This window comes from Xenopus tropicalis, chromosome 5 (genome assembly GCF_000004195.4).
Source record: "Xenopus tropicalis strain Nigerian chromosome 5, UCB_Xtro_10.0, whole genome shotgun sequence".
NCBI classification, from domain to species: domain Eukaryota; kingdom Metazoa; phylum Chordata; class Amphibia; order Anura; family Pipidae; genus Xenopus; species Xenopus tropicalis.
The window spans coordinates 139551782-139560047 of NC_030681.2; the positions used below are offsets into that span (position 1 = coordinate 139551782).

An 8266-nucleotide genomic window follows, 5' to 3' on the forward strand; every position below is an offset into this window, starting at 1 on the left:
AATACATTTTTCTGGCTGGAATATAATTTGTGGAAGTTGATTGACATCTTCCTTATCTCAGAGAATTGTACCAAACTGTGGTCAGATGCAAAATTATTCAACACAAAAGCATTTCTCAGGGGTTTCTCTGCTGTTTAAACTTTAATGAAAAAGCCAAAGAACAGACAGAACCAAGAACGGCAAAATTCATGCACATTCACTGTCAGTTTTAGGAATTCAGCAGGAAAATCATATACAGTTACAGGAGAACCTCCATCTTTACCCTTCTCCTGGGACCAGAGTAGATATGATGTGAACTGCAGAGTAAAGACAACTTAAAGGAGAAGGAAAGGTAAAAACTAAGTAAATCAGAAAGGTCTATGTAAATACAGCCATAAGCACTCACAGAAACACTGCACTGAGTCCTCTATCAAAAGAAACACAGGTTTCTTGTCTCCATTTTTGGGAACATGTTCTTCAGTATCAGACTTCCTCTCTTTTAGGGCTCATTACGTTTGGGGCACGAGTCTGCTCCGTTGTCTCCTTTCTCCCTCTCCCCCTCCCTTCTCCTGCTCCCCCCTCCCATAAGAATACATAAGAAATCACTTCCCCCCACCCTTAAGAATGTGTGATCTGAGCTTCAAACGGCTAGAGCTGCAGCAGGAAGCTACCAAGACCAAGCTAAAATGGCAGCTGCTATCAGAGGGAGCTTTTAGGGCTGTTTACTCAGGTATAAATAAATAATTCGCCAACTAAAACTTCCGTCTACTGGTGCCCATGTGCATTGTAGCACAGGGTAGTGTGGCTCTACACATAGCATGCCTGTTACATAACTTGCACAGGTAAAGCAATTGCATTCACTTCTGCATGGATTGCATTATGGTATGACTGTACTATTTTTTTATTTTTTATTTTAATATACTTATTTCCACCTTTGACAGGGAACTTGATACTGGGTACTAACACTAGCTCTGCCTATTGCCTGTGCCTAATACCCACAAGGAAGTAATTGTACTGAACTCTAACAAGTGAATGTATCATGATGTAAGAGAAGCAGGTTACAGAGTTCCACCTAGTTAACTGTATTTCAAGAACCACTGGTTCCCAAGTTATTGAACGATCTGCAAAGTGTATGTATTCAGTGTGGAAAACCTTCCTACAGCAATGGTCGACCTGAGAGACCATTGCTTTTATGGGGGCTACAACTCACCACAGTGAAGAAAAAGGCACTGTCATAAGAAGTATTCAGTGTTGGACTAGAGAACCCAGGTACCACCAGGGCCACCAGCTCAAGGGCTCACCACCACCACTTCCCTGGCCCAGTTGCAACCTCCCCCCCACCATTCCCTCTTGCATACTGCCCACCCCACCTCATAACAACTGTGGCTGCAGCAAAGGGGGCTGTGGGGGCCCACAGATCCTGGCCACGCAGACGTCCTGGGTCAGCCTACCAGGTTTTGTCCCGGTGCCCCACCAGCCCAATCCGACCCTGGAAGTATTAACCAGTCCAATTCTTGAACAGCATTATACTCTGACTAAAATTAATGCCCCTTGCCTAACTTGTAGCTGTTGTGAAATATTGGGCACAAAAGAACTTTTTCTTGATAATGCTTTTTTCATCTCAATGATAGCGATGAGTGAAATTTTTTGCCAGGCCATAGACCCCAATGGCTAAAAATAAAATTTGCTTAGTATTGAAGAAGTGACCATGAAAAAAACTCTTATTGACATCAATGCTTTTGCAAATTTTCTCCATTTCGCTTTTTGGCAAAAGGGGACAGATTCGCTCATCACTAGTTAGTAACCTTGCTTTCTACAATACAGCCCAATTGACTATATCCAGGCTGAGTGTTTAATATCACAAGAAAGTTCAAAAATTACACATTTCCAAATGGAAAGTACACGAAAATACTATTCCAGTAAAATCCAATTCCTTTGTACCATTTCTATGACTTTCCCATGGAGTTTCAATGAGCTGAAAAATTTGATACATTGTTTTCCCATTTGTCCCCCCCCTGGAATTTTGCAGCCTTCCTTAAGACTTCTGGGATGATCCATTTCATAGAAATGCTGGTTATGATCATTTATAATGTTTAAGGGTTGACAGAATGAACAATGGCCAAATGAAAATAGAAGTAATAGTAAGCTAGTTACATTTTTTGAAAAAACATTTTTTGTTTAATAATTATACCCTTTAATATACAAAATTAAGGACGGTCTAAAATGCAAGATAAAATTTGACAGTTAAACTAAGTTTAGGCATTTTACTGAAGATTATTCATGGCACTTTTCTGAAAAGAACAAAAATAAAGAAAAGCCCATCCTTGCATGCCGTCAGCGGTGGAAGTGAATACAATGCGAGGCACAGCACACTTCTTGTTATCCAAAACATTATTTGTCAGAACTCAGTGAAGTAGAACCGGCCTTTTATCTCCCTCGCTTCCTGCTGCTCAAAGCTGATGGCCCATTATCGCCAGAAAACTGAAAAACACAATCGTAATTGTCACATTCAGATCTGCAAGGAGATCATTTGATGCCTGGGAAGGTGGTGTGCGAGTAAAACAAACAAGGAGGGCCGCACGCAATGCTAGGCTTTACAGCTAATTTTATGGCTTTAAAACTCATTTCATTTTGTTGACTTTGGGGTTTTAGCATGTGGTCTGCTTGTGCAGTATCTCATACACTAGTTGGGTTTATCAGTCTGGGAAAAAAAACAGAACATATAGGGTTTATTAACAGCTTGTGTCTCTAAAAATGTCCATTAAACACAGTGGTACTGGGTATCTACTGCAGGCACATTTAGCATTCTAAAGCTGCCAATCTGTTGCTCATCAGTGTATTCTTTATATGGGTTCCTAGACCCACAATTGGGCCATATATAAAAATGATAGAATACTGATTAGTATTACAAAGCAAAAAGAAGGAAAAATACACATATACAGTATATTGCATTTAAATGCATTTTGATTTATTTATATCGCAAGCTCCATTTTGGCAGAGGAGCAATTGGTTGAAAACCCCCAATGTCTGTCCTTGCATAGTAACATTAATACTAAACTCTACATGGGCAGTCGTCCTCTCAGTTGTCTCCATTTTATATGTCAAAGGTTACCAAGCTTATGTGGTTACAAATGAATGTAATAAATATTAAAGGCAACTCAACCTCTCGTGCAATTTTTAAACTTGTAGGGCCAATGCACAGTTCACCCTGCCCAATTTCCAACCACATAACCCCTACTGCATCCAATTTAACTGCTCCCTTGTATGGATGGAGAACCCCCGGTGCTGCACCACTTCTGCTCCCAGGTATATTAGGGTTAATTAGTGTGTAGGAGTATATGCCCTGGTGGTCATCCTGTGGCCCAGGCTCACTGCTGATGTTCCTGGTTGCCAGTCACAGCCATGAAACCTTGGAACAGAAAAAAGCCCATTCAAACATGACAGATGCCAACACTGCTGAGCAATTCTGCAGGTCTTCAGCCAGAGATACAGTTATGAGTAGTAAGGGTTATGGGGTTAGAGAGGTGGTAAGGTGGAAGTCTGTTCACTGCCCCTAATGCTAATGCCACATGGGGCTAATTTTTAGCCTGCGGACAATGCAGGCCAAGAATCAGCCCCTAAGCCAGAATCAGCCCCTACGCTGGCATCAGCCTTTCCCTATGCCTGCACTCAGAGCAATTGTGTCAGCCCAGGCACAGGCACACAGAGTGGATTTCAGCGCTGAAATGCACAAGTACATTTTGCCAACACATCCGACCAATGCAATGGCCCTGGCTCAGGCACAAGGAAATTTGGATACCATGGGGGGCTGATTCTCAGTCTACATTTACCCACTGGGCGTGAATCAGCTGATATTAGCCTAAAAATTGCATGGGGAGGGTTTAGTTCCCCTTCAGATAAACTAATTAATCTCTGCCACACAACGAAAGGACAGAATTAAAATGACAATGAGCCATGTGAGGTTTAGAATTAAGAGGGAGTTCTAGGGCAAACTTTGGGCTTTTCCAACCAATTAGTCCTTGGGCTGATCAGTCCCTGTCCAAACTGGCCACCCATATGGATGACAAAAAAGCATTAATCCACCTCTTCCTCTAAAATAGTACATCTGGACTTCCAGGATCTGTCAAACGCAATAAGAAAAGTCATCAGAAGATGCAACGAGAGACCACAGGTGAAATGATGAAAGCAAATCTCTGATTGGTTGCTATGGTTTAGTGCACCAGAGCAAATTTGCCCAGTGTTATTACCTGAGCCCATCTATATTAAAGAATCATTGGCATACACATTGCCTTGGCTCCCAACGGCTCTCAGGACACCAACACCTAGTTAGTGCCTCTAATTAGAATTTCTCACCCTCCCTATGCAGTTACCACTATCAGTAGCCATCAGTGGCCCCATATAATCACATGTGCAAGTCTCTCTGCTGATGATGCCAAAACATATGTTGATTAATGCTCCCCAAGCCACAGCCGATAAAGCTCTGAACTGAAGCAGCCACATCCTTTGGCACAATTTCATCTAATGAATTGCTACAGAGTCTATCAATTCAATTATATTTATATGCTGTACATCTTTGTGTCTTCAGCACTGATCTTATGTGCTTGGTGGAAGGTCATTTAAACCTCTACTGACAGCTGAAGAGACAGCAGGAGTGAAGTTATGAATTACTCAAAATGCCAGCATAATCACTACTGTGCTAAACTCCCCCCCCCCCCCTCCATTATTGCAATTTGTCTTCAAGAACATATCAAAAACAGTATTTAATTAAATGACTGTATAATTACAGAGCAAATATTTCTTGCAGGAGATTTTCCCCCTTATAATTTGATACGACTGTGTATAGCTTATATTAATCAATCAAAATATTGTCATTCTCTACTTGCCCCTGCAGTTGTGCATTAATGTAGGGCCATTTCGTATTAAACAATAAATATTAAACGGCAAAATAATGAAATGGTTACATTTGATACATGTGCATTTTAATGAGTAAGGATGTGGTTCTACATACAATTATCATATAAACTTAATGAAAAAAATCTGGACAAAAATATTAGTGGTGTTGTGCCGCTTGTATTTATTGCAATGAGATCTACAGAGGGTCATTAAGCAAAAGGTAGGGTTCTGATATAGTTCCCAGGGTACAGAATTTGGGTTTTATAGGTAAGACTTAGATTTTAATGGCTGGACTTATTAGCCAGTAAGCTATTGGGACTTAATACTTAAAACTCATCAAGGCAAGTAGATAATAACTTAAGACACACTGTGACCTCTCCCAGCGGCCCTCCAGTAGTTTGGAAAAGAAAGGCAGAAGATGGGTGGTGTTGGCAGAGGTCAAGGACAAGATGAAACTAACAGAGATTAAAGCAGGGGGTTCCCATCCTTTTTTACCCATAAGGCACATTTGAATGTAACAAAAAACTTTAAACATAAAAAAGTTAATGGGGGTGCCAAATAAGGGTTGTAATCGGCTATTTGGTGTCCTCTATGTGTACTGGCAGCCTACAGGAGATGCTTGCCTCCAAGCCAGGAATCCAAAAATAAGTACCTGCTTTGATGCCCCTGGGAGCAGCACCCAAGGAATTGGTGAGCAACCTGTCACTCCCAAGTCACTGGCTGGGGATCACTGGATTAGAGGCTGATACATATAAAGGTGACCCTACCACCTAAATACAAACATGACATATCTAGCATCAAGACCCAAGCCCATTTTCTCCCAAGGGCCTTTTTGGAAAAGGACAGATTTATTTGGTTTGACTGGTCCTTTACTTGTCACCTGTCACCTCCTTCTTATTTACTTTGATTGGCTGCACACCGTTGTTATTATTTATTTAGCAGGTGGTCCCGGAACAAAGTAATAACGAGCTTAATAGTGTTCTGACCACTTACCCCCAGATGTACAATAGTCTGCAGGAATGCACTCTGAAATAATAGCACTTTCTTACCATGAAGAAATCATATTATCCACAGTAACTTGAAGCAGGTCTGTGCCTGTGTTTTATTCGCAGCAGGGATTTTTCATAGAGCAGGGCACTTTTGTCTGATACAACAAAATGTAAACCAACAATTGAGAGTTAATTTGTATGAAACTAAGACAGAACAATCCACTGGCAGTCTAAAAATTGAAACGTGCTCTTCTAACCAGAAAAGTCAACTATTTCAGTTTTACTGAAGGTCTTTAGGTATTTTTGTTTTTTCTCTGCTGTCCCAAACTGTACAAGCACACTTTGACTTCCCAGTGCTCTGTGGAAGGTGCAGTGAACACAGAGATTTTTGGTGAGTAGCAATAGCCATCCATCCAATTGTTACCCATGGCTACTACATTACCATGGGTATATAGCGACTTATTGCAGTCCCTGGAATTGGGTACATTTTTCTGTGGTAATCTCACATTTTGATAAAAGTGTGTTGTGTTACTTAGAACTTAGAACCATAACTATATGATACTCAATAGAAAATCTTATAGTATTATTATCTTTCTTTTACTTTCTTTCTATTATTATCTTTATAAATCTCATTAAAAAAACGAAAAAAAAAAAAAGACCTGAAAATAACTACAGATACACTCCCTTCCCCTTCTTCATTCATTTTTTCATTTGTTTTAGAAGGATTTACAAAAAACGTTATATTTTGTATATTTATCTGTATTATTCACGTGGGGGAACTGTTCACATTAAAATAATAATACATTTCTTTACCCGTTTTGAAATATTTATTGCTTGAAAAAAGTTTCAATCATTTCAGTACGACAAGAACAAATAAATGACAGTGATCTACTGGGCAGATTTTTTTTCTAGTTGCCCTGGCTGTCCCATATGTAAAGAATGACATATTTCCATTACTAAGAAGCTGTAAGGCCCAGTAAAACATTGGTTTTTCGATGCAGTGAATAGAAAGCACAAGATACCCATTATATAGGCCTAATCAGTAGAACATGGAAACATTATGTGTACCTTTAGATAAGACTGTTTAATGTTGCTGAGCTCTTGACGTAGTTCCCTCACCTTGGAGCTACCTCTGTCCTAGCACAAGCGCTTGGTTCGGAGAAAGGAAAGGTGCAAAAATCCTGGAAGGGAGTGAGGAGTGTCCTCTGCACAGGGGCCCAAAGCGGGGGGATAGGGGTGGCACATAGGGCAATTAGGTTGACCCTGAGGCAAATGGAAAGAGTGAATGTTGTTATGGATAATGCCAAAACAAAGGTGACCAACTGCAATGCTTTTTTATAGGCCTCCTTTGGAGCAAAATGGGGCCTGACAAAATGCTGCAAAGAGGAACTTGACAATAAATAGTTATAGCTCACTGATAGGTCCTGAATATAAATATAAATATACAACAAATTTAGCAGTGAAACAAACAACCATTTATCGGCTCAAATTGTTAATAAAAATTTCAAAAAACAAATCATACCAAACGACAAACAGGTGCTTCCCAGTGCTTCATGGTCCCCATGGAGGAACTTGGAATGTAGATGGCTGGGAACCTCTAGGGTACTCCCTTTATTGCCTTTCCCCCCATCCACTATTTTCGAGGTGTGCACTCCTTCATTGCATATGTTAATGAATCCTTTTGTCCGTGACATTAGCATCATTCCAATCTTGTTGTGAAAAGACTGCTTGACTGTTGGCCATACAGTAGGGGGTATGGGACCTGTTATCCAGAATGCTCGGGACCTGTGGTTTTCCAGATAAGGGATCTTTCTGTAATTTGAATCTTCATACTTTGTCTACTAAAAAATCATTTAAACATTAAATAAACCCAATAGGATTGTTTTGCCTCCAATAAGGGGTAATTATATCTTAGTTGGGATCAAGTACAGGTACTGTTTTATTATTACAGAGAAAAGGGAATCATTTAACCATTAAATAAACCCAATAGGGCTGTTCTGCCCCCAATAAGGGGTAATTATATCTTAGTTGGGATCAAGTACAGGTACTGTTTTATTATTACAGAGAAAAGGGAATCATTTAACCATTAAATAAACCCAATAGGGCTGTTCTGCCCCCAATAAGGGGTAATTATATCTTAGTTGGGATCAAGTACAGGTACTGTTTTATTATTACAGAGAAAAGGGAATCATTTAACCATTAAATAAACCCAATAGGATTGTTCTGTCCCCAATAAGGGGTAATTATATCTTAGTTGGGATCAAGTACAGGTACTGTTTTATTATTACAGAGAAAAGGGAATCATTTAACCATTAAATAAACCCAATAGGGCTGTTCTGCCCCCAATAAGGGGTAATTATATCTTAGTTGGGATCAAGTACAGGTACTGTTTTATTATTACAGAG

The 8266-nt window shown here is 40.0% G+C and overlaps 1 long non-coding RNA gene across 1 annotated transcript; it reads right to left on the minus strand.

The window, feature by feature from the left end:
- Positions 1 to 2093: 2093 nt before the first annotated feature.
- LOC116411069 lies at positions 2094 to 7192 on the minus strand. Its single transcript, XR_004222802.1, has 3 exons — positions 6930 to 7192; positions 5922 to 6016; positions 2094 to 2460 (listed from the first exon to the last, which is right to left on the minus strand). It is a non-coding gene; the product is annotated as an uncharacterized LOC116411069 (long non-coding RNA).
- Positions 7193 to 8266: the final 1074 nt, after the last annotated feature.